This window comes from Dreissena polymorpha, chromosome 10 (assembly GCF_020536995.1).
Source record: "Dreissena polymorpha isolate Duluth1 chromosome 10, UMN_Dpol_1.0, whole genome shotgun sequence".
In the NCBI taxonomy this organism is placed as follows: Eukaryota; Metazoa; Mollusca; class Bivalvia; order Myida; family Dreissenidae; genus Dreissena; species Dreissena polymorpha.
In genome coordinates, this window is record NC_068364.1 from 58,218,751 (window position 1) to 58,244,629 (window position 25,879).

General features: G+C 34.8%; 1 protein-coding gene across 1 annotated transcript in view; it reads right to left on the minus strand.

Annotated features, from left to right (window-relative positions):
* The window catches only part of LOC127848171 (perlucin-like protein), a 262,524-nt gene that overhangs the window by 196,936 nt on the left and 39,709 nt on the right, over positions 1-25,879 (minus strand). The gene's annotated exons all lie outside the window — the stretch shown is intronic.

Here is a 25,879-nt window from a genome sequence, read left to right on the forward strand (position 1 = left end):
CGTCAAGCAAAATGCTCATCCCTTCGTGTTTATTAGTAAATAAATAACGTGGAATTTTGAAAAAAGTGAAGTTAGGTTAATTTATTGATAACGCATGGATATATATTAATGCATGTTTGAGATGTTCAACTGTTATTTAATTATATAAAATAACAGTTTTTATTTATCTTATTTTTTTTTAAATTTAAATTGTATTTATGTTACAGCAGACAAACAATAGATAATTATCGTGTTATACTTTGATCGGAGTTAATCATAATAAATCCTAGACATGATATTTTTTATACTTGTATTACCCATCTTACGCCTCTTCACACCTATTTGTACGGTGTATTGAATTTCTAAATGTGGGACAATCGGGACGACACCATCAGGTTTAGGGCGACTGATTAGATGGCAATATAAAGTGGTCATAAAGCGAGGGTTATATTCAAACTTTATCGGTACGAGGCAGAGTGTGCATCAAATCCCACTTAACTCCAAACATTTATAAGAACTTCCTGTAAACCATGATATTAAAATAAATATCAGGCAACGTTATATCAGGCAGATATCAAGGTGGTGGTATCATAATTTTGTTATATCATGGTCAACAGGAAGTTCTTATATCAGTCGTGTGTGAAGGATGGTCATATTATTCGGAATCAACTATAAAGTAACACTTTTTTGTAAAATCGCATCAGAGTCAACAAAACAAACAATTGTATACCAAGATGTTATATATTTCAAACGGAAAATGCAACACAAACAGCAAAAAACATGTTTTACAAATATTAAGAGCAATATCTCATGACGTCATTATTTACACGTCAAACGGCAAAAATCATATTATTTCCCGCAAAAAATGCAGCTTTTGAGCGATTTTTTCATTATGTCTTTACAATAGGGGACGAAGAGGTATGATAAATATAAAAACAGGTTACCGCCTGATTTGTTTGTAATATATCATGCTCATCACGAATAAAATAACGGCTCGGCAAGCCCTGCCGTTATATATTATTTTAAGCCTTGCCTGGTATATTACAAAAAGATCAGGTAGTAACCTTGTATTGTCTATATCAGCGTTATATCAGGCAGATATCAATGTAGTGGTATGATAAAGAATTATAATTAGTTTGTGACAAAGTACATGACATTCCTTGATGATTTGTTCATTCGCTGATTAGAAGATAGTAAAACAAATAGTATGAAGTAATTCACTAGTTATTATTACAAGAATGTGATGATGATAACGTACTGTATAGTACAAATAGGACGTTTTTGAAGTTTCAAAGTCAAAAGTGTGAACGTAAAAACTTTATCAACATATGATAAAGTTGTATGTACTGATAAGCGTTTGTGTATAAATGTTCGGAAAAGACGATAATTTAAAAATAAAATCAAAGGACATAAACTTGTCAAGTACTGATGCGTGTTAATCTTATAATCAATTAGATAAAGAGTAAAACTTGTTATAAATACCGCATACAAATAAAAGTGACTTGTATACATAACATTATTTGTAAACAAAAGTTTACATAGACCCTCGGCGGTTTCCTAGGTTTCCTGCCACTATGCATGCCAGAGATTGAAATTCATTACTAAATTACATGTTTTGCTTATTCATTAAACACGTCTCTGGCTTGAGAGACGAGGAACACACAATTATGTTATAAATTTGCTCAAACATATTTAGTTTTTGGTGATTATTGACTTATGGTGTTGACGCCTAAGCTGGTTTATCAAGCAAAAACTTGACAAGGTAAGAACGACAAATCTACCAACCGGAACAACATGGGTCCATTTATTTGCGCTTCCGATTGTTGGCGACCTTCACCCCTCCCCTCATCAAACAAGAACAACTACGTCGACACGTTTATACCAGCCAGCTTGAAAACGCGAAACACAAATTTCTTGTTCTTTCCCACATGTTTTCGTGTTGGCGCCCCTGATTATTCGCATACAGAAGGAAGCAACGCATAAAAACTGAATTTTGTTCACGTACGAGAGATAACGCATTACACTTTTGATCCAGAGATCTTACTTATTGTTATATTCTGTTCTTGTTATGTATATAGTACTCACTAACCCTATAATTGACACTTTAAAACGTTGAAAAGTATATTAAGAAATCATAATATGTTAATGTTTTTGTGGTCTTCGCTGCTCAATTGTCCATTAGTCCATTGGCCAGTAGGTGGTTCTACATGTACAGTGCATAATATATATATATATATATATATATATATATATATATATATATATATATATATATATATATATATATATATATATATATATATATATATATATATATATATCATTTCTCAAGTTCTATCAACAATCATATTATCGCGATAATGGCTTGTTAAAGTCACAAGGAGTGGTTTTGATTAATCTGGATACATGTACCTGTGACTGTTACCAAGTGTATGTAAACATGAACCTGTTACTGTTACCAATTATATGTTAATTTACCTGTGTCTGTTCCCAAGTTTATGGATACATGCACCTGTGACGGTTACAAAATGTATGGATACATGTACCTGTGACTGTTACCAAGTGTATGGATACATGTATCTGTGACTGTTACCAAGTGTATGGATACATGTACCTGTGACTGTAACCAAGTGTTTGTACACATGTACCAGTGTCTGTTAAAAAGTGTATGATTATATGTACACGTGACTGTTACCAAATGTAAATATACATGTACATGTGACTGGTACCAAATGCATGGATACATGTACCTCTGACTGGTACCAAGTGAATGGATGCAAGTACCTGTTACCAAATGCAAGGATGCCTAAACCAGCGACTGTAACAAAGTGTATGTATTCATATACCTGTGACTGTTACACAGTGTATGGATACATATAACTGTGACTTTTACCAATTGTATGGATACATGTACGTGTGACTGGTACCAAGTGTATGGATACATGTACCTGTGACTGTTACCAAGTGTATGGATACATGCACCTGTGACTGTTACCAAGTGTATGGATACATGATACTCTGACTATTAAAACGTATATGTAAACATGAACTGTGACTGTTAACACGTGTGTGTATACATTTACCAGTGACCGATACCAATTTTATGGATACTTTAACCTCTGACTGTTACCAGGGTATGGATACATGTACCTGTGACTGTTACCAAGTGTATCGATACATATACCGGTGACTGTTACCAAGTGTATGGAAACATTTACATGTGGATGTAAGCAAATATTTGGATACATCTACCTGTACTTGTTACCAAATGCATGGATACCTATACCTGTGACTGTTACCAAGTGTATGTATACGTGTACCTGTTACCGTTTACCAATTCATGGATACATGTAGATGTGACTGTAACCAAGTGTATGGATGCATGAACCTGTAACTGCTGCTGAGTGTATGCATACATGTACCTGTGACTGTTAGATAGTGTATGTATACATGTACCTGTGCCTGTTACCAAGTGTATGGATAAATGTACCTGTGAATGTTATCAAATGCATGGATACATGTACATGGGGCTGTCACCAAGTGTATGGATACAAGTACATGTGGCTGTTACCAAGTGTATGGATATATGTACATGTTATTGTTACCAAATGCATAGATAAATGTACCTGTGAATGTTTTCAAATGCATGGATACATGTACATGGCGCTGTCACCAAGTGTATGGATACAAGTACATGTGACTGTTACCAAGTGTATGGATATATGTACATGTTACTGTTACCAAATGCATGGATACATGTACCTGTGACTGTTACCAAGAGTATGGATAAATTAACGTGTGACTGTTAGCAAGCATATGGCTACATGTTCCTTTCACTGTAACCAAGTGTATGGATACATGTACCTGTTACTATTACCAAGTGTATTGATACATGTACATGATTGGGTTCAACCAATTACAGCTCATGTAGAGACTTTCCCCCAGGGTGAAATTTATTTTGTGTGACAGAGGAGAATGTCACAGTTTCAATAAGTTGTAAATGTTTTTTCAGTTCATTGTATTATTGAAAAGTTGTAAAATGTTTTTCAGATATATTATGTTGTAGGTCTGATCTTTAGTAAGTTTCAGATTAACTACAATTATTTTTGATCAGTTTGAAATTCTCATTTCTACTGATTATTTTCAGACATCTAAGTGGAGTGTTAAACACAGTGACAGTATGTTAACATTCATACATGGTGATTATGGCTACTTTTGTATAAATTGTATTTTATGTTATATTATTCGCCATAACATGTTTTAACCTTCGTTTACAGTTATTTTTATGTATTGTTCCATTGCAGATGTTCCAAAATAATATTTGCACAGTATGTTTAAATGATATGTTTTTAGTTGTAACAGTACCATTTATTTTAGAAAAGTGGGTATGTACCTTTAAGGATAAGTGTATTACGTTCTTTAATTTCAGGTACTATGTGTTACCGCATTTAATGTTCATGTGTTTGTGTACCAGTCTTACACTTCGTAAATGTCGGTCAATAACCTTGAAATATATGTTGCAGGGAAATAAATCCGGTATAATTTTTTTATATGTCTATTGCAGTTACTTCCCTTGGTTGTTAACATAATCCAGTACTAAGATGATTAATGTGGCACTTAACAGCATCAACCGATATTGTCCACTTCTTTTCGACATGTTATTTCGCAATGTTTCGCATATACGTGTACTTGACATTTGTAACCACTAGAAGAAACTATTTGCAAATGCAAATACTTTTTTAGAAATAGTTTTACATATAATTCAGTTTGTCATAATCTCAAGTTGATTATTTAATCATAAGGTCATTCTTGGTACTGTATAATTGTAGTTTTTGTAGATATTGTAGGTATTTTATTAGTTAAAGAGTATGAAATGTCAGGAGACATTTTTCTCTAAGCATAGATAATGTCACAGTATGACATTTTTTATATGTCAGTTTAAGTTATATTGAATGTGCATGCGCCGTTTAAGTGCACGCGAACGTAAAATTGTCATCGCGCATGCTCCGACTTTTCCGTTTGTCCTCGTTTGCCTTTGTCAAAGTGAATTGTCATTGTGTCGTCTGCTGTTGTTGCGTGAATCAGAATACTTCGGATTTATACATTTAACAATGTATATCTACGAAGACAGTCGAGGCTATCCAACTGCCGCACGTGCTTTCGTGTGAGCACTGTTTACCGTTTCCGTCCAATTGTTCTTTATGTTTTATGTTTGAATGAAAGAAAGATTGAGAGAAAGGTTCCTATTGGGTTGTACGTTCACCCGTTTCTTCCTTCCCCGACAAATTCCTTCGTCCCTCTCAACCCTCGATAATTTTCACAAGTTAAGACGGTTTAAATTAACTCTTTATATTAACTCTAAAGGATATTTATTATTATTAATTAATCGGACACTGTGGTAAGCTATTTTATATTATTCTTTATACTTTATATTATTAATTTATATGTATTGTTTTCCGCAGCGCGTCCCATTAAGTTTTATTGTGATATTGATATGTGTAATCCCGTTTTATTCAGTTGTAACGATACAGACCTCGTTGTGTGTTAATTTTCAATTTCCAATGATTATTTGCTCTCTTCGTCGCATTCAAGCTGCCGATATGATATGTCGAGCTTGCTGTATTTTTGCCCGGGAGACAAAATAAAAAGAACGTCTTTCAAGCGTGGAAGAGGTTTTGTGTCTACGTTGATTTCTTGATTGAAAGTTGCGTTAAAGTTTTCACAAATCTTAACATCACCGTTAGGTTTCACAACGGGTACACTGGGTGTTGCCCATTCACTAGTGTTCATCTTCGTCAAGATTCCCTGGCGCTCAAGGTTATCCAATTCTTTTTCAATTTTTGGTTTGAGCGAGTATGGTTCTGTTCTGGCTTTCATAAATGTAGTTCTAGCATTTTCCTTTAGCGTTAACCTAGCCTTGATGTCTTTTACCTTCCCAATGCCATCACTGAAGACAACGGCGTATTTCTTGAATTGTAGACGCACATTCGTCGACAAATGGCTGTCACCTTCCTTTCATTAGTAATGTCATTTACTAAGAAATATTGTTTTAGTCTTTCTTGATAACTCTGCCATGACTCAACACTACTATCGTATGCGTTAACGTTGCCGATGAGTCCAGCCATTATATGATAATATTAGTCTTTTACGCACATTTACTGAGACATGGATAAAATCCTGAAATATTAATCACGCTGGTTTTCAATCAGTTATCCTCCTCAATTTGTTGTGTATGTGGGTTAACATAAACAGAGAACAACGCAGTCCGTTTGGTGGCTATTTAATACTACATCGTATGACCTGTGGCGAGCATGCAGAAGTACATAGAGGGCGTTGCTATGATACACATGATTGAACATTAACCAATCAGATGCATGATAATTACATAACAAGTAGAACATGTCAAGACCCGTGAACGTCCATCATATGGCACATGGGTTCTGTTTCGTCTGTGAGCCTTGTGTAATATCCACGCCTGCCTTTCCTTCGAAAGAGCCAGGAACATCCGGGTTCAAAACAACTTCTGAAAACCAACCGGCAAGACTATTAGAGAGCCCTGCATTGCCTTTCTTCCCTTTCCGCACTTTGCATGATGCAACTTACGACAAAGTGAAGCAACACGTGAGATGATTTGTTTTTGTCTAAGCCCTGTCTCCATGTCGCGTATGTCACTTGTTATTTATCAACTCGTTGTCTCCACACCCAGTGTTACTTAAACAGTCCGTGTGTCCATTTACTCTGAGCCTTACCCAGTCCGCGGTCCATATTCAACCCATACCCAGCCAATGTTCCCATCTCCCATTCGTTTGGACCATTCCTTGTCACCCTGTCCCATTTGCCTTACCCAGTCTCTGACCCCGTGTCCCAATTTATAATTATAATGATATATGTCACATGCATAATATTTGTGATTTCCCTTTTGTTGGTGTTCATGAAAATAGCTTTTGTGTGATCTTACATGTCTCATCTCATGTCTCATCTTTCGCTTCGAGCCTATACCCTAACCCTAACCTTAATCTTCACCACCGCGGACGTTGCATCTACCACAATCTTCATCCACATGCTACAACTTATAATCAATTAGCTGGTATCTTTATATAAATATAAATACATGTACCTGATGGTTTTGTTAACACTGTCTCAATATTCATCAAGACGTGATGTTATAACTCGTGATGGGTGAGATGATTGGACTCTCTGTAGTTATGTTTTAAGAAATATATCGCCGTAAGCTATTTCAAAGGTACATGAAAACTGTTAATTTAATTGGTACTGTATTTCAACTTAAGAGTAATCACAATAAGACAGTAAGTAGTTAATAAACTGATTGTTATTTTAATACAAAAACACCAAAATGGATCTGTTTCTGCAAGGCAGTCACTTTTGTATGAAAACCTAAGCATAAATGTGAACAATTGAATCAATATATCATTATGCGGAGTGTCTTACAATATGTGTTAAAATGTGTTCGAATCTAGAAAAATTGTTTCAGTAACTTAGCGCCAAATAACAAATAAATTTCTACCGAAACCAATGCTATCTTACCCCAGTTATCTGAAAAAGATTTTTTCAAAATACCTAGATACACACGTTAATTGGCTGATAAATGGTTTTATCATGTTTAACCACAACTAGAAAGAGTACCTTTTGAGAACAGGGCGTCAACAATGTCCGATATTCATCAACGTAACTCAAGTACCGTTTCATTTATCGCAGGATCCTGGGTCAGTACTCCCATACCCCTTTTATGTGTCTACATTAAACAAGATGATGATTGTGTTTCTAATAACATCTTACAGGTAAAAAAACTGGGCAAACTCTCAATTCGTCGAGTTTAAAAATGATTTTATTAAAAGTGCTTTGTTTTCCATTAATAAAAAATACAAAGTTTACATGTGTTATATAAAAATATATTAGCAGATAACGCGATAAAATATAGGACAAACTTTATATATTAAACTTTTTAAACACTTAATCAAGTATATCACTTCTAACAAAGTTAAATTGTTAATTTAATTGAACATAGTGCGTTTCTTATTAAAACATTTTATTGTTTTATATTTTAAAAACACACACAATATAATTGTACCGTTAGTCTGCACATTTGAAGTCCTTTCAAAATTACATAAATATAAACCCTGATAACTAATATAAAGTTCGTATTTGTGAATTATTTAAGGTCGCTTTTGTTACTTCTTATCTGATAGGGGTTTCTACAAGTTCTCAATCCGGATGAAACCTATACGACCAATCTAATGCAAAAACAAGAACTTCATCATCATCTTAAGTTTTTACCATATTTAGAGCTTGTCACAAACGTGTAGACTGTATTGCAAATCGGTGCCTTTATTCGGATGAGATTCTGTAAATAATACTTTAATAAAAGAATATGAAATGATCGTTTATTTATTTTACAAACGAGCCTGCATGGAGATTTTTAGTATATTATCAGTCTCATTCATTTATTTTTATTTACAAAAGGCGAATACTGATTTGGACACCATAAGCCATTCTAAAACTGGTAACTGGTTACCTGGTACCGGTACCCAGTAAAATGTATTTCCGAATAAACTGAAAATATGGAAACTAACTGTTTTCAAGTAATGTAATATACCAGTCGTGATATTTTAATCAATAAAAACTAATAAGTGTAAAAAATACGGTATTTTAGAACATTTTTTTTCTTTTCGCCATACGTGGTTGACGGTACCTTTAAACCTTATATTACCTATATTTATTTCGTTAATTATGTAATGTTAACATTTAACGCAAATAAAATTGGTTTAATTATAAGAATTCTAAGCTATCATTAAATAGGCTATATATATATATATATATATATATATATATATATATATATATTATTTTACCCAGTATGAGTATATATATATAACGCCGCATCAATTATGAATTGAAAGTAAAAAGCGTATTTTTAAAGCTATGCTAGTGATAGTTGCATTTGTAAAATGAATTTGTATCGATTTCAATTGATTATCTATACACTCATCTTTATACCTTGCATGTTAAATCACTAGTTTTATTTGGCTATTTTAAATAATGTTCAGCTACTTTTTGTTACTTTTTTGTTTAATTGTATTTGATCAACGTTTGAGCGAGTCTTTTTCATGTGTTCAACATATTACATTTTTCAAAGCCATTCACTAATTAAACAGCGTTGTGAAAATGAGACGTATACACAGTTATCAAACTCAAGCTTCACATATATATTGATTATTCAAACTATTCTTAATTACTATGTTATCAATAATTTATCAATAAACTTAATATATTCAAGAGTAAACAATAATACTTTCATATTCATTTTTCGACATTAATCAGATGTTTTCAATGACAACACAATAAACAACATGTATTTATGTCTTTAACATGACCAAGCTTACTTGCAGATAAACAATTAAGTAATCAATTATACAAGGTTCTTCCGCACTAATTGCGAGCGGAGCTTACACAGCAACGGCTTAAATGGACCTTTTCACAGATTTGGCATGTTTTGACGTTTGTCATAAAATGCTTAATATTGATAAATGTAAACATTAGATATAAAACACTCCAGTAAAAAAACAAAAATAAAATTTCAAAAAGAAAAAAAGGTTAACCCTCAGCAGGGCTCGAACCACTGAACGCTGGAGTCCTGGAGTAAAAATTATTCACAAACAGTTAATCCTAGTGATGGCGTGATTCATGTAACTCTGAAGATATAAAATGTATATAATACTGAAAACTTAAAATGTTGCGTTTTTCATTGTTGTGACATGTAATGTAATGTAATGTAATGCATGCACTTTACTTTTCTCCTAATACTACCACTTCTACTACTAGTATTAGTATTACAACAACAACAACTACTACTACTACTACTACTACTACTACTACTACTACTACTACTACTACTACTACTACTACTACTACTACAACAACTACTACTTCTACTGTTACTGCTTTTACTGTTTAACAGTGTTGCATAATCGTTGCAAATCATTATAAAATTGGATGACCACCGAACTGGGTGATGCTTAGAGAACACTGGCTGAAGTAAAAGTTTGTCTTACACATGTTTTGACAACTACAATCATCAGTTATTTGCTGGACGCCAACAAAACTGAAAACCAACACAAATTAATGGCCGACGTGTTTATGAAGCATTTCCAAAACAAAAATGTTCTTGGATTTAGGTAGTTCGTCAATAAAATCATATACATTAGACATGGTATTCAAGGGACAATACTCTTTATGTTTTTCTTGAATGTGTTTTTCTTAAAGTAGCTAATACATATGTTTGTGATTCATTTGTTTCGTTTTATTACGTATACATATGTTAAATTGTTCAGATTTCTTTTCGCGTCTTAGTAAATGTAAATACTAAGTTTATTTTGAAGTATTTCTTTATATTCTAGCGATTGTACTTCTTGATATATCCAGTGTACATAGATAATGAAACATTGTTTATTGCAAACACATGTTTAATCTGAATCACCAATTTTGATTGTGTTCTGAGCATTTATAAACATACAATACTAAAGACTTTCTCACCCAGTCAAATTGTTTGGGATACGAAACGGTTTAGTCTTACTTCGTTAAGCGTATGACAAAAATTTACTGAATCAGTATTTAGTTAGAGGTCGCCGAGGTATGTGAAGTTGGCTGTTAGATGTTAGCTGTTCATCAGATGTTTAAAACAGAAATGCACAGCTGTGCATTGGGTGTTAATCAGATGTTTAAAATAGAATTGCACAGCTGTGCATTGGGTGTTAATCAGATGTTTAAAATAGAAGTGCACAGCTGTGCATTGGGTGTTAATCAGATGTTTAAAACAGAAATGCACAGCTGTGCATTGGGTGTTAATCAGATGTTTAAAATAGAAGTGCACAGCTGTGCATTGGGTGTTAATCAGATGTTTAAAACAGAAATGCACAGCTGTGCATTGGGTGTTAATCAGATGTTTAAAACAGAAATGCACAGCTGTGCATTGGGTGTTAATCAGATGTTTACAAAAGGAAATGCACAGCTGTGCATTGGGTGTTAATCAGATGTTTAAAACAGAAATGCACAGCTGTGCATTGGGTGTTAATCAGATGTTTAAAACAGAAATGCACAGCTGTGCATTGGGTGTTAATCAGATGTTTAAAACAGAAATGCACAGCTGTGCATTGGGTGTTAATCAGATGTTTAAAACAGAAATGCACAGCTGTGCATTGGGTGTTAATCAGATGTTTAAAACAGAAATGCACAGCTGTGCATTGGGTGTTAATCAGATGTTTAAAACAGGAATGCACAGCTGTACATTGGGTGTTAATCAGATGTTTAAAGTAGAAATGTACAGCTGTGCATAGGATGTTCGTCGGATGTTTAAAATACAAATGCACAGCTGTGCATTGGGTGTTCATCAGATATTTAAAAAAGAAATTCACAGTTGTGCATTGGGTGTTCGTCAGATGTTTAAATTAGAAATGCATAGCTGTGCATTAGGTGTTCGTCAGATGTTTACAATATAAATACACAGCTGTGCATTGGGTGTTCATCAGATGTTTAATATATAAATGAATAGCTGTGCATTGGTTGTTCGCCAGATGTTAAAATAGAAACGCAAAGCTGTGGATTGGATATTCGTCATATGTTTAAAATACAAATGCACAGCTGTGCATTGGGTGTTCATCAGATGTTTAAAACAGAAATGCACAGCGGTGCATAGGGTGTTAATCAGATGTTAAAATAGAATTGCACAGCTGTGTATTGGGTGTTCGTCAGATGTTTAAACTACAAATGCACAGCTGTGCATTGAATGTTCGTCAGATGTTCAAAATACAATTACACAGCTCTGCATTGGGTGTTCATCAGATGTTTAATATATAAATGAATAGCTGTGCATTGGATGTTCGTCAGATGTTTAAAAAAGAAATGCATAGCTGTGTATTGGGTGTCCGTCAGATGTTTAATATATAAATGCATAGCGGTGCATTGGGTGTTTATCAGATGTTTAAAATAGAAATACATAGCTGTGCATTGGGTGTCCGTCAGATGTTAAAATAGAAACGCAAAGTTGTGCATTGGGTGTTCGTCAGATGTTTAAAATTTAAATGCACAGCTGTGCATTGTCTGTTCTTCAGATGTTTACAATTTAAATGCACAGCTATGCATTGGGTGTTCATCAGATGTTTAATATATAAATGCATAGCTGCACATCGGGTGTACGGCAGAAGTTTAAAGTAGAAATGCACAGCTGTGCATTGGGTGTTAATCAGATGTTTAAAATAGAAATGTACATATGTGCATTGGATGTCCGTCGGATGTATAAAATACAAATGCACAGCTGTGCATTGGGTGTTCATCAGATATTTAAAAAAGAAATGCACAGCTGTGTATTGGGTGTTCGTCAGATGTTTAAATTAGAAATGCATACCTGTGAATAGGGTGTTCGTCAGATGTTTACAATTTAAATGCACAGCTGTGCATTGGGTGTTCATCAGATGTTTAATATATTAATGCATAGCTGTGCATTGTGTGTTTGTCATATGTTTGATATATAAATGCATAGCTGTGCATTAGGTGTTTGTCAGATGTTTAAAATAGAAATGCACAGCTATGCATAGGGTGTTAATCAGATGTTTAAAACAGAAATGCACAGATGTGTATTGGGTGTAAATCAGATGTTTAAATTAGAAATGCATAGCTGTGCATTAGGTGTTCGTCAGATGTTTACAATTTAAATGCACAGCTGTGCATTGGGTGTTCATCAGATGTTTTATATATAAATGCACAGCTGTGCATTGGGTGTTCGTCAGATGTTTAAAATAGAAATAAATAGCTGTGAATTGGGAGTCCGTCAGATGTTAATATAGAAATGCGAAGATGTGCATTGGTTGTTCGTCAGATGTTTAAAATACAAATGCACAGCTGTGCATTGGGTGTTCATCAGATGTTAAAAATAAAAATGCACAGCTGTGCATTGAGTGTTAATCAGATGTTTAAAACAGAAATGCACAGCTGTGCATTGGGTGTTAATCAGATGTTTAAAACAGGAATGCACAGCTGTACATTGGGTGTTAATCAGATGTTTAAAGTAGAAATGTACAGCTGTGCATAGGATGTTCGTCGGATGTTTAAAATACAAATGCACAGCTGTGCATTGGGTGTTCATCAGATATTTAAAAAAGAAATTCACAGTTGTGCATTGGGTGTTCGTCAGATGTTTAAATTAGAAATGCATAGCTGTGCATTAGGTGTTCGTCAGATGTTTACAATATAAATACACAGCTGTGCATTGGGTGTTCATCAGATGTTTCATATATAAATGAATAGCTGTGCATTGGTTGTTCGCCAGATGTTAAAATAGAAACGCAAAGCTGTGCATTGGATATTCGTCATATGTTTAAAATACAAATGCACAGCTGTGCATTGGGTGTTCATCAGATGTTTAAAACAGAAATGCACAGCGGTGCATAGGGTGTTAATCAGATGTTAAAATAGAAATGCACAGCTGTGTATTGGGTGTTCGTCAGATGTTTAAACTACAAATGCACAGCTGTGCATTGAATGTTCGTCAGATGTTCAAAATACAATTACACAGCTCTGCATTGGGTGTTCATCAGATGTTTAATATATAAATGAATAGCTGTGCATTGGATGTTCGTCAGATGTTTAAAAAAGAAATGCATAGCTGTGTATTGGGTGTCCGTCAGATGTTTAATATATAAATGCATAGCGGTGCATTGGGTGTTTATCAGATGTTTAAAATAGAAATACATAGCTGTGCATTGGGTGTCCGTCAGATGTTAAAATAGAAACGCAAAGTTGTGCATTGGGTGTTCGTCAGATGTTTAAAATTTAAATGCACAGCTGTGCATTGGGTGTTCGTCAGATGTTTAAAACAGATATGCACAGCTGTGCATGGGGTGTCCTTTAGATGTTTTAAATAGAAATGCATAGCTGCGCATCGGGTGTTCATCAGATGTTTAAAAAGAAATGCACAGCTGTGCATAAGGTGTTCGTCAGATATTTAAATTAGAAATGCATAGCTGTGCATTGTCTGTTCTTCAGATGTTTACAATTTAAATGCACAGCTATGCATTGGGTGTTCATCAGATGTTTAATATATAAATGCATAGCTGCACATCGGGTGTACGGCAGAAGTTTAAAGTAGAAATGCACAGCTGTGCATTGGGTGTTAATCAGATGTTTAAAATAGAAATGTACATCTGTGCATTGGATGTCCGTCGGATGTATAAAATACAAATGCACAGCTGTGCATTGGGTGTTCATCAGATATTTAAAAAAGAAATGCACAGCTGTGTATTGGGTGTTCGTCAGATGTTTAAATTAGAAATGCATACCTGTGAATTGGGTGTTCGTCAGATGTTTACAATTTAAATGCACAGCTGTGCATTGGGTGTTCATCAGATGTTTAATATATTAATGCATAGCTGTGCATTGTGTGTTTGTCATATGTTTGATATATGAATGCATAGCTGTGCATTAGGTGTTTGTCAGATGTTTAAAATAGAAATGCACAGCTATGCATAGGGTGTTAATCAGATGTTTAAAACAGAAATGCACAGATGTGTATTGGGTGTTAATGAGATGTTTAAATTAGAAATGCATAGCTGTGCATTAGGTGTTCGTCAGATGTTTACAATTTTAATGCACAGCTGTGCATTCGGTGTTCATCAGATGTTTTATATATAAATGCACAGCTGTGCATTGGGTGTTCGTCAGACGTTTAAAATAGAAATAAATAGCTGTGAATTGGGAGTCCGTCAGATGTTAATATAGAAATGCGAAGTTGTGCATTGGGTGTTCGTCAGATGTTTAAAATACAAATGCACATCTGTGCATTGGGTGTTCATCAGATGTTTAAAATAAAAATGCACAGCTGTGCATTGGATGTTTGGCAGATGTTTAAAAACAAATGCAAAGCTGTGCATTGGATGTTCGTCAGATGTTTAAATAGAAATACACAGCTGTGCATTAGGTGTTCGTTAGATGTTTACAATTTAAATGCAAAGCTGTTCATTTGGTGTTCATCAGATGTTTAATATTTAAATGCGTAGCTGTGTATTTCGTGTTCGTCAAATGTTAAAATAGAAATGCATAGCTTCGCATCGGGTGTTCGGCAGAAGTTTAAAATAGAAATGCACAGCTGTGCATTGGGTGTTAATCAGATGTTAAAAATAGAAATGCACATCTGTGCATTAGATGTTCGTCAGATGTTAAAATACAGAAGCACAGCTGTGCATCGGATGTTCGTCAGATGTTAAAATACAAATGCACAGCTGTGCATTGGGTGTTCATCAGATGTTTAAAATACAAATGCACAGCTGTGCATTGGATGTTCGTCAGATGTTAAAATACAAGTGCACAGCTGTGCATTGGATGTTCATCAGATGTTTAAAATCGAAATGTATAGCTGCGCATCGGGTGTTCGGCAGATGTTAAAAATAGAAATGCACAGCTGTGCTTTAGATGTTCGTCAGATGTTTAAAATAGAAATTCATAGCTGTGAATTGGTTGTTCATGAGATGTTTAAAATAGAAATGCACAGCTGCGCATTGGATGTTCGGCAGATGTTTAAAACAGATATGCATAGCTGTGCATTGGGTGTCCTTTAGATGTTTAAAATGGAAATTAATAGCTGTGCATCGGGTGTTCGGCAGATTAAAATAGAGATGCACAGCTGTGCATTGGGTGTTAATCAGATGTTAAAAATAGAAATGCACTATTGTGCATAAGATGTTCGTCAGATGTTAAAATACAGATGCACAGCTGTGCATTGGATGTTCGTCAGATGTTAAAATACAAATGCACCGCTGTGCATTGGGTGTTCATCAGATGTTTAAAATACAAATGCACAGCTGTGTATTGGATGTTCGTCAGATGTTAAAATACAAATGCACAACTGTGCATTGGGTGTTCATCAGATGTTTAAAATCGAAATGTATAGCTGCGCATCGGGTATTCGGCAGATGTTAAAAATAGAAATGCACAGCTGTGCATTGGGTGTTAAACAGATGTTTAAAATAGAACAATATAGCTGTGATTTGGGTGTCCGTCAGATGTTAAAAAAGAAACGCAAAGTTGTGCATTGGGTGTTCGTCAGATTTAATGCACAGCTGTGCATTGGGTGTTAATCAGATGTTTAAAATCGAAATACACAGCTGTGCATTGGATTTTAATCAGATGTTTAAAATAGAAATGCACAGCAGTGCATTGGATGTTCGTCAGATGTTAAAATACAAATGCACAGCTGTGCATTGGATGTTCGTCAGATGTTTAAATACAAATGCACAGCTGTGCATTGGGTGTTCATCAGATGTTTAAAATAGAAATGTATAGCTGCGCATCGGGTGATCGGAAGAAGTTTAAAATAAATGCACAGCTGTGCATTGGGTGTTCATCAGATGTTTAAAATAGAAATACATAGCTGTGAATTGGGTGTCCGTCAGATGTTAATATAGAAACGCAAAATTGTGCATTGAGTGTTCATCAGATGTTAAAATAGAAATGTATAGCTGCGCATCGGGTATTCGGCAGATGTTTAAATAGAAATGCACAGCTGTTCATTGGGTGTTAATCAGATGTTTAAAATACAAATGCACAGCTGTGCATTGGATGTTCGTCAGATGTTTAAATACAAATGCACGGCTGTGCATTGGGTGTTCATCAGATGTTTACCATTTAAATGCACAGCTGTTCATTGGGTGTTCATTTTATGTTTAATATAAATGCATAGCTGTGCATTGGGTGTTCGTCAGATGTTTAAATAGAAACGCAAAGCTGGGCATTGGATGTTCGTCAGATGTTTAAAATACAAATGCACAGCTGTTTATTGGGTGTTCGTCAGATGTTTAAATAGAAACGCATGGGCGTGCATTGGGTGATAATCAGATGTTTCAAATAGAAATGCACAACTGTGCTTTGGATGTTCATCAGATGTTTAAAATACAAATGAACAGCTGTGCCTTGGGTGTTCAACAGATGTTTAAAATACAAATGCATAGCTGTGCATTGGGTGTTCGTCATATGTTTGCAATAGAAATGCATACCTAGATCGCGATTAGTAAAATACATTTTGTTGAAAACTCAAACAACACATTCGTGATCGAACTTTTGTATTTTAGATTGTAATTTTAAGTATGTAAGTGAATTTGCATATTGTTTCCCTTAATGATCAAGGTTAAAGCGACCCGTTAAAACGAGCCAGAGTAAATCAGTATTTATTAAATTTAAAAGCACATATTTCTTTTTTTTGCCACAGACCCATTATATTATATATTATATTATATTATATTATATATTATATTATATATTATATTATAAAAAAAATATTTATATTATATATTATTTATTATATTTTATTATGTATTATATATTATATTATGTTATATATTATAATATATATTATATTAGATTAAATATAACATTAAATAGGACATATTTTATATTATATATTATATTATGTATTATATTAGATATTAGACTATTAGAGCTCTATAGAAGATCTCTATAGATAGCTAAAATCTCTTATCTTCTCTTCTATAGATAGATATGAAAGAGAGGAGAGAGGAGGAGATTCTCTCTTCTCTAAGAGGATGAGAGAGGAGATTAGGATTAAGGATTTCTCTTCTGTATTCTCTTCTCTCTTCTATCTTCTCTTCTCTCTTCTATTACCTCTTCTCTCTTATATGATATCTTACATTCTATCTTATATTCTATATTAAATTCTCTTATGTTATATATTGTATTATATATGATATAATATTAAATATGATATGATTTTATAATCTATTAAAATATATAATAAATAATATTCTATAATATATAATATAATATAATACATAATATATGATATAATAAATGATATAATATAATATATGATAAAATATATTATATAATATAATTTATGTTCTTTTATAAATTGAAAGCAATACTGTCTTATCACCATAATGCGTTCATAGAAAGTTTATTCTCTCTTCCCCTTACGATTTACTGACTGAGATCTGACCGAGTACTGACCCTGGAATTCTTCGAGATAGAATTTAATGCGTAATTGCACCTGGGCCGAAATCCGTGTCTATGTTTCTTATGAATTTGCTACACTTACCAGTGTTACATTACATAAGCAGTACTCAGCAACTCATCTCGAATAGGACGCAGCAATATGACCAATCTTCTGGGGAGGAATTCTCTCAAATCAGCCAATGAAAAACTCGGATTTATCCATCGGACCTACTGGCAGGAAAAAATGCCCCCGGCGTTTCATAAGCTATTGATATAGGTCATTTTACGAAGTCAAAAGGTCTGGTCAGGCTCCGACTTTATTTACTAAGAGTTTATGGTAGGAATATTCTTTAATGGGACGAACTGATTAACATGCAGTGATGTGTCATCATGTTTGTTTTTATTTGAGGACATTTACTTTATGTAAAGAAATTACCAGGAAACATTTAGTCAATCTGATCACGGACTCCAGATCAATATACACTCCGTGATCTAATATAATACTAAAGTACACAACCCTACTATGGATGTCGGGTCATTCCGAAGGCACCATCATTTAAAAAGTGTTGTACCCGCACATCAGTTGTGGCGCATGGAGTATTGTTCTCAAAGAAATTGGAGCTAGGAACCACCGGTAGGTATCAGTTGCTCTCTGGGAAAACGGAGCTTAATGCATGTGAGTAATGTGTCGTCCCAGATTAGCCTGTGCAATCTGCAGTGGCCAATCAGGGACGACACCTTATTATGTAATGGTATTTTCGTTTTAAGGAAGTCTCTTGTTAGCAAAAATCCAGACACTTAATCGTTTACTTAACGCACATGCATTAAGCCCTTTTTCGCCGAGTACCATGTAAGCAAATATTCGAAGCCAATTGCCAATCGATTTAACTTTACTGCATGAGCGTTTTACAGTACATGTCACGTGTCAGTTATACTATAATACTCCCTTTTGGTGATGTTCCATGTATAAGCACAATCAAAATATTCACCAGAAATGTTATGCTTCGTTTAATTTCTTTCCATTTCATCTTCATTCATTCTCATGTATTGGCATTAACGTGTTTCTCCGCATCCCCCCCCCCCCCTCACCAATAATTTTAACGAACCTACTATGTAAGTAAATCGCTAATCCTTACTATTCTACCGAAACAAAGTCAAAAGTGAAGTTGAATAAATGTGGTCTATGTTTTTAAGATAGTCAAAATGACAGGCTCGAGTATTGATTTTTTTTTGATGTAATTATAGTATTTATACTAACAAGGGATACAACTGGCCACAAATTAAGTCGACAAAGGTTTGCAACAATTATTTTTCTGAATTTCACCCGTGAAAAAGCATTAAGACATAAGATTGCGTGCGATTTCCACGTGTGTGAAGTTTGCCTATTTAGCCTATTTAGTACATAGGTTGAAACATACATCCTATTTAGCTTATTTAGCCTATTAAGCCATTTTAGTACATAAGTTGAAACATACATCATATTTAGCTTATTTAACAGCCTCTTAAGCCTGTTTAGCCCATTAAGCAAGATTATAACATCCTATTAAGCTTTTTTAGCCTATGGAATAACCTGTTTAGCACGTTTAGTACGTCGATTGAAATATACAACCTATTTAGCCCATATTAACCTATAAAGCAGCCCTTTGAACCTGTTTAGCATATTAAATAAGAATATTAAATGGGCAAAAACATTCGCTCTATTTAGCATTTGTATCAGCCCGTTAAGCCTGTTTAGGCCAATTAGCAAGTATATCAAATAAATCACGAAAAAACTTCCGGTCTTGGCTATTTAGTAGCTTCTTCAATATAGTTGTCAGACGATAACTCAAGAACGCATACGCCTAGGATCATAAAACTTCATGGGTTGATTGATCATGACTTGCAGATGATCCCTATTGATTTTGAGGTCACTAGGTCAAAGGTCAAGGTCACGGTGACCTGAAATAGTAAAATGGTTTCTGGATGATAACTCAAGAACGCATAGCCTAGGATCATGAAACTTCATGGGTAGATTGATCATGACTCGCAGATAACTCCTATTGATTTTGAGGTCACTAGGTCAAAGGTCAAGGTCACGGTGACCCGAAATAGTAAAATGGTTTTCGGATGACAACTCAAGAACGCATACCCCTAGGATCACGAAACTTCATAGGTAGATTGATCATGACTTGCAGATGACCCCTATTGATTTTGAGGTCACAAGGTCAAAGGTCAAGGTCACGGTGACCCGAAATAGTAAAATGATTTTCGGATGATAACTCAAGAACGCTTTTGTCTAGGATCATGACACTTCATAGGTACATTGATCGTGACCCGCAGATGACCCCTATTGATTTTCAGGTCACTAGGTCAAAGGTCAAGGTCACATTGACAAAAATCGTATTCACACAATGGCTGCCACTACAACGGACAGCCCATATGGGGGGCATGCATGTTTTACAAACATCCCTTGTTCAAGCAACATGTCCGTGTTAGAACATGTTGTTTAAACAGGATTTTAAACTGACGCATATCTGTACAAAGTAATTTGAAAACCAAATGTTTAGTTTTGCTGTTGTATATGTTAAGTTATTATTGTTAATTCAATTATGAAGGTTGGAGTTAATATTTATTTAAGTGTTCGATGTAGATTTTCTATCAATGGCTTTGTTTATTTCATTTAAATCACCACCTATTACTTTGATGCCCTGAGAGTTTAGTATTTCTGAAATATTTTTTAGAAACGAATTTCGTAGTGTTTTATTATTTGGCGCATACACATTCAGAAATGAATATGCATTGTTTTTCATTTCAATATTAAAACAGTTGTACCTGCCATTTTCATCGTGTGAATAGTTAATGACATCGAAATTTAAATTAGTTTGTATTCAAAATAGACACTCATTTTCTGATATTGTTCCCAAATAAGATAAATATAAGCCAATTTGAAAAATCTTGATTCAGTAAAGCAATCATATTATCAGACAAATGGGTCTCTGGCAAAAAAAGTGATATGTGCGTTTAAATTTAATAAATACTGATTTACCTGGCTCGTTTTAACGGGTCCCTTTAACCTTGATCATTAAGGGAAACAATATGCAAATTCTCTTAAATACTTAAAATTACAATCTAAAATACAGAAGTTCGATCACGAATGTGTTGTTTGAGTTTTCAACAAAATGTATTTTACCAATCGCGATCTAGCTATGCATTTCTATTTCAAACATCTGACGAACACCCAATGTACAGCTGTTCATTTGTATTTTAAACATCTGATTAACACCCAATGAACAGCTGTGCATTTCTATTTAAACATCTGCCGAATACCCGATGCGCAGCTATACATTTCTATTTAAACATCTGATGAACACCCAATGCACAACTGTGCATTTGTATTTTAACATCTGACGAACATCCAATGCACAGCTGTGCATTTGTATTTTAACATCTGACGAACATCCAATGCACAGTTGTGCAATTCTATTTAAAACATCTGATTAACACCCAATGCACAGCTGTGCATTTCTATTTTAAACATCTAAAGGACACCCAATGCACAGCTGTGCATTTGTATTTTAAACATCTGACGAACACCCAATGCACAACTTTGTGTTTCTATATTAACATCTGACGGACACCCAATTCACAGCTATGTATTTCTATTTTAAACATCTGATGAACACCCAATGCACAGCTGTGCATTTATTTTAAACTTTTTTCGATCACCCGATGCGCAGCTATGCATTTCTATTTTAAACATCTAAAGGACACCCAATGCACAGCTGTGCATATCTGTTTTAAACATCTGCCGAACATCCAATGCACAGCTGTGTATTTCTATTTTAAACATCTGATGAACACCCAATGCACAGCTGTGCATTTGTATTTTAAACATCTGACGAACACCCAATGCACAACTTTGCGTTTCTATATTAACATCTGACGGACACCCAATTCACAGCTATGTATTTCTATTTTAAACATCTGATGAACACCCAATGCACAGCTGTGCATTTATTTTAAACTTCTTTCGATCACCCGATGCGCAGCTATGCATTTCTAGTTTAAACATCTAAAGGACACCCAATGCACAGCTGTGCATATCTGTTTTAAACATCTGACGAACACACAATGCACAACTTTGCGTTTCTATATTAACATCTGACGGACACCCAATTCACAGCCATGTATTTGTATTTTAAACATCTGATGAACACCCAATGCACAGCTGTGCATTTATTTTAAACTTCTTTCGATCACCCGATGCGCAGCTATGCATTTCTATTTTAAACATCTAAAGGACACCCAATGCATAGCTGTGCATTTCTATTTTAAACATCTGATTTACACCAAATGCACAGCTGTGCATTTCTATTTTAAACATCTGATTAACACCCAATGCACAGCTGTGCATTAAATCTGACGAACACCCAATGCACAACTTTGCGTTTCGATATTAACATCTGACGGACACCCAATTCACAGCTATATTTTTCTATTTAAAAAATCTGACGAACATCTAAAGCACAGCTGTGCATATCTATTTTCAACATCTGCCGAATACCCGATGCGCAGCTATACATTTCTATTTTAAACATCTGATGAACACCCAATGCACAGCTGTGCATTTGTATTTTAACATCTGACGAACATCCAATGCACAGCTGTGCATTTGTATTTTAAACATCTGATGAACACCCAATGCACAGCTGTGCATTTGTATTTTAACATCTGACGAACATCCAATGCACAGCTGTGCATCTGTATTTTAACATCTGACGAACATCTAATGCACAGATGTGCATTTCTATATTATTAACATCTGTTTAACACCCAATGCACAGCTGTGCATCTCTATTTTAATCTGCCGAACACCCGATGCACAGCTATTCATTTCTATTTTAAACATCTAAAGGACACCCAATGCACAGCTGTGAATATCTGTTTTAAACATCTGCCGAACATCCAATGCGCAGCTGTGCATTTCTATTTTAAACATCTGATGAACACCCAATGCACAGCTGTGCATTTATATTTTAAACATCTGACGAACACCCAATGCACAACTTTGCGTTTCTATATTAACATCTGACGGACACCCAATTCACAGCTATGTATTTGTATTTTAAACATCTGATGAACACCCAATGCACAGCTGTGCATTTATTTTAAACTTCTTTCGATCACCCGATGCGCAGCTATGCATTTCTATTTTAAACATCTAAAGGACACCCAATGCATAGCTGTGCATTTCTATTTTTAAACATCTGATTTACACCAAATGCACAGCTGTGCATTTCTATTTTAAACATCTGATTAACACCCAATGCACAGCTGTGCATTAAATCTGACGAAAACACAATGCACAACTTTGCGTTTCTATATTAACATCTGACGGACACCCAATTCACAGCTATATTTTTCTATTTTAAAAATCTGACGAACATCTAAAGCACAGCTGTGCATTTCTATTTTTAACATCTGCCGAATACCCGATGCGCAGCTATACATTTCTATTTTAAACATCTGATGAACACCCAATGCACAGCTGTGCATTTGTATTTTAACATCTGACGAACATCCAATGCACAGCTGTGCATTTGTATTTTAAACATCTGATGAACACCCAATGCACAGCTGTGCATTTGTATTTTAACATCTGACGAACATCCAATGCACAGCTGTGCATCTGTATTTTAACATCTGACGAAAATCTAATGCACAGATGTGCATTTCTATATTATTAACATCTGATTAACACCCAATGCACAGCTGTGCATCTCTATTTTAATCTGCCGAACACCCGATGCACAGCTATTCATTTCTATTTTAAACATCTAAAGGACACTCAATGCACAGCTGTGCATATCTGTTTTAAACATCTGCCGAACATCCAATGCGCAGCTGTGCATTTCTATTTTAAACATCTGATGAACACCCAATGCACAGCTGTACATTTATATTTTAAACATCTGACGAACACCCAATGCACAACTTTGCGTTTCTATATTAACATCTGACGGACACCCAATTCACAGCTATGTATTTGTATTTTAAACATCTGATGAACACCCAATGCACAGCTGTGCATTTATTTTAAACTTCTTTCGATCACCCGATGCGCAGCTATGCATTTCTATTTTAAACATGTAAAGGACACCCAATGCACAGCTGTGCATATCTGTTTTTAACATCTGCCGAACATCCAATGCACAGCTGTGCATTTTTATTTTAAACATCTGATTCACACCAAATGCACAGCTATGCATTTCTATTTTAAGCTTCGGCCGAACACCCGATGCGCAGCTATGAATTTCTATTTTAAATATCTGACGATAATCTTAAGCACTGCTGTGCATTTCCATTTTTAAGATCTGCCGAATACCCGATGCGCAGCTATACATTTCTATTTTAAACATCTAATGAACACTCAATGCACAACTTTGCGTTTCTATATTAACATCTGACGGACACCCAATTCACAGCTATGTATTTCTATTTTAAACATCTGATGAACACCCAATGCACGGCTGTGCATTTATTTTAAACTTCTTCCGATCACCCGATGCGCAGCTATACATTGCTATTTTAAACATCTGATGAACACCCAATGCACAGCTGTGCATTTGTATTTAAACATCTGACGAACATCCAATGCACAGCTGTGCATTTGTATTTTAACATCTGACGAACATCCAATGCACAGTTGTGCATTTCTATTTTAAACATCTGATTAACATCCAATGCACAGCTGTGTATTTCGATTTTAAACATCTGATTAACACCCAATGCACAGCTGTGCATTAAATCTGACGAACACCCAATGCACAACTTTGCGTTTCTTTTTTAACATCTGACGGACACCCAAATCACAGCTATATTTTTCTATTTTAAACATCTGTTTAACACCCAATGCACAGCTGTGCATTTCTATTTTTAACATCTGCCGAATACCCGATGCGCAGCTATACATTTCGATTTTAAACATCTGATGAACACCCAATGCACAGCTGTGCATTTGTATTTTAACATATGACGAACATCCAATACACAGCTGTGCATTTGTATTTTAAACATCTGATGAACACCCAATGCACAGCTGTGCATTTGTATTTTAACATCCGACGAACATCCAATGCACAGCTGTGCATCTGTATTTTAACATCTGACGAACATCTAATGCACAGAAGTGCATTTCTATTTTTAACATCTGATTAACACCCAATGCACAGCTGTGCATCTCTATTTTAATCTGCCGAACACCCGATGCACAGCTATTCATTTCTTTTTTAAACATCTAAAGGACACCCAATGCACAGCTGTGCATATCTGTTTTATACATCTGCCGAACACCCAATTCGCAGCTGTGTATTTCTATTTTAAACATCTGACGAACACCCAATGCACAGCTGTGCATTTGTATTTTAAACATCTGATGAACACCCAATGCACAGCTGTGCATTTAAATTGTAAACATCTGACGAACACCCAATTCACAGCTATGCATTTCTAATTTAAACATCTGACGAACACCCAATGCACAGCTGTGCATTTAAATTTTAAACATCTGACGAACACCCAATGCACAACTTTGCGTTTCTATTTTAACATCTGACGGACACCCAATGCACAGCTATGTATTTCTATTTTAAACATCTGATAAACACCCAATGCACCGCTATGCATTTATATATTAAACATCTGACGGACACCCAATACACAGCTATGCATTTCTTTTTTAAACATCTGACGAACATCCAATGCACAGCTATTCATTTATATATTAAACATCTGATGAACACCCAATGCAGGGCTGTGTAATTGTATTTTGAACATCTGATGAACACCCAATGCATAGCTGTGCATTTCTGTTTTAAACATCTGATTAACAACCAGTGCACAGCTGTGC